Source organism: Ipomoea nil, unplaced genomic scaffold (assembly GCF_001879475.1).
Source record: "Ipomoea nil cultivar Tokyo-kokei standard unplaced genomic scaffold, Asagao_1.1 scaffold0103, whole genome shotgun sequence".
Classification (NCBI taxonomy): Eukaryota; Viridiplantae; Streptophyta; class Magnoliopsida; order Solanales; family Convolvulaceae; genus Ipomoea; species Ipomoea nil.
The window spans coordinates 477,975-480,473 of record NW_017616531.1 but is presented as its reverse complement, the minus strand read 5'-3'; positions in this window follow the sequence as shown (position 1 = coordinate 480,473).

Genomic DNA, 2,499 nt, shown 5'->3' with positions numbered 1-2,499 from the left:
ATCTTAATCAATCAGTAATCTACATCAGCCATCTAATTCTGTTAATTTACTTAAAAATGAGGAATTGCAAAATTACATGTGGTATCAGAGCTTTTAAGTCTACATAGTGACTTGATCCGAAGGGATGTTTTAGTTTTGCATTCTCTCTGTTTTTGTGAAAGTCTCTCTGTGTGTTCGTTGGCTGGTTGTTGTATTCAGGATGGATGCAAGTATGAAACCGCCAGAACTAGATGGTCACAACTACTCTTTCTGGAAGGCTCAAATGGAGATATATCTTCAAGCACAAGGTACCAGGGTTTATCGCACCATTCTAACTGGGTGGAGTCGACCTACTACTCAGAATGCGCAAGGAGTTGCTGAAGAAAAGCCCATGGAGACTTGGACAGACGATAAAATGAATGCCTCTGATCTGAACAACAAAGCATTGAACTCAATTGTAGGATCACTGCATGAATCTGTTTTTACACTTGTTACAGGAGTAAAAGAGGCTAAAAGGGTATGGGAAATTCTTGAAACCAGATTTGAAGGAACCAGTGATGTCAAACAGTCAAAGCTGCAAATGGTTATGTCAGAATTTGAAGCACTCAGAATGATTGAAGACGAAACCATTTCAACTTTCCACAGTAGGGTTCAGAACTTGATGAACCGAGCCTCAATTCTTGGGGAACCGTTCACTGATGAGAGGGTGGTCAAAAAGATCCTTAGATCTTTACCTAAACATTTTTGTATGAAAGTAACTGCTATTCAGAAACACACAGGTTGGGAAAAGAAGACTGTAGGAGAACTCATGGGAAGCTTACACACATACGAACTGGAAGTTCTTGCTGATGATGATATTGGAAGAAACAGGAAAGGAAAGTCGATAGCCTTTGTGGCTGAGACTGATCGAGAATCTGACACAGACGACATAGATGATGAAACCTTAGCTCTTCTAACCAAAAACTTCAAGAAAATTTTAAAAGGTTTCAACAGAAAGGGTCAAGGTCAGCCTACCAGGACACAATACAAAGGCAACAACTCCTCATATCAAAAGGTAGAAACATCACATTTCTCACAAAACAATCAATCTCAGACTGGGCGATCAAGACAAAACAGAAACAGTTCCACAGACACAGGAAACCCCTCAATCGGTCAGTGCAATGTAGGGAATGTGAAGGATACGGTCACATACAGGCTGAATGTGCAACATATCTTAAAAGGAAAAAGGCTATGTCTGTAGCTACTCTTAGTGATGATGAGGAAGAAAACATCAAATGATCAATCATATGATAATGTAGGAAACTTTGTAGCTTTATTTACTGCTACAGACCTTCATTCAGACGGAGATCAATCTGATGAAGAATCATACATATCAACTGATGATTTTGAAGAGAGACATACTCAACTTGAGACAGAATTTGCAAAACTTGTTGCTAGCTGGGAACAACTTGTGAAAGTGAATAAGAATCTGAATGACGAGCTGAAGCAAAGAGGTGATCTTCTAAAGAAATTGAATGCAGAACTGGTCATAAAAGAAGATCTCATCACTCAGATACGGTCCAAAGAAGGAAAACTAATCAAGGAATTGGAGAGCTTGAAGAAAAATATCCAGATGATGGACACCACATCTACCTTAGATAAGATTCTAGACTCTGGCAGAAATCCTAATGATAAAAAGGGTCTGGGATTTGAACAAGGAGAATCTTCGAATAACGCACCAAAGTTCATCAAAGAGGGAATGTCTAAGACCACTGCTGACCACAGGTATGAACAAGGACAGTCATCTCAGTCAGTACAAAATAAGGGAAGGAGGTACGATCAGAATACTGATACTGACCTGGCTAGATCAACTCATCAATCTCATTATTCGAGGTTCAAAAATAAGATTGTCAAAGTTAAATATTATACTCCCATTTGTCACTACTGTCAAACAAAAGGTCATACTCGACCTGAGTGTTATTTTTTCTACAGAGATCAAAGGAAGGAAAAATACCAGAATAAGACTATTACACCATTCACTAGACAGGTTTGGGTCAGAAAGTCAGAAGTTATCTGCTACCCCACCATTGTTCTGACTGCATCTACAACTGATGCTAGATGGTATTTCGACAGTGGATGTTCTAGACATATGACTGGAAATATTAAGTGTCTGATGGCTGTTCAACCTAGCAGTGGAGCTGTAACATATGGAGATGGACAAAAAGGTAAGATCGTGGGGAAAGGTATCCTAAATGTACCAGGATTACCTCAATTAGAAGAAGTCCTGCTAGTCAGTGGGTTGAAAGCGAATCTAATTAGCATCAGTCAGTTGTGTGATCAAAATTGGAATGTGTGCTTCGATCGTAACTGCTGCAGAGTTAGTGACAAAGCAAATCAACTTGTCATGGAAGGAACTCGGTCCTCAGACAATTGTTATGTTTTGACAAATGAAACTGCTAGTCATTTATCCAAATCTGATGAATCAAAACTCTGGAATAGACGACTGGGTCACATAAACTTCAGAGATATGGATAAGCTGAT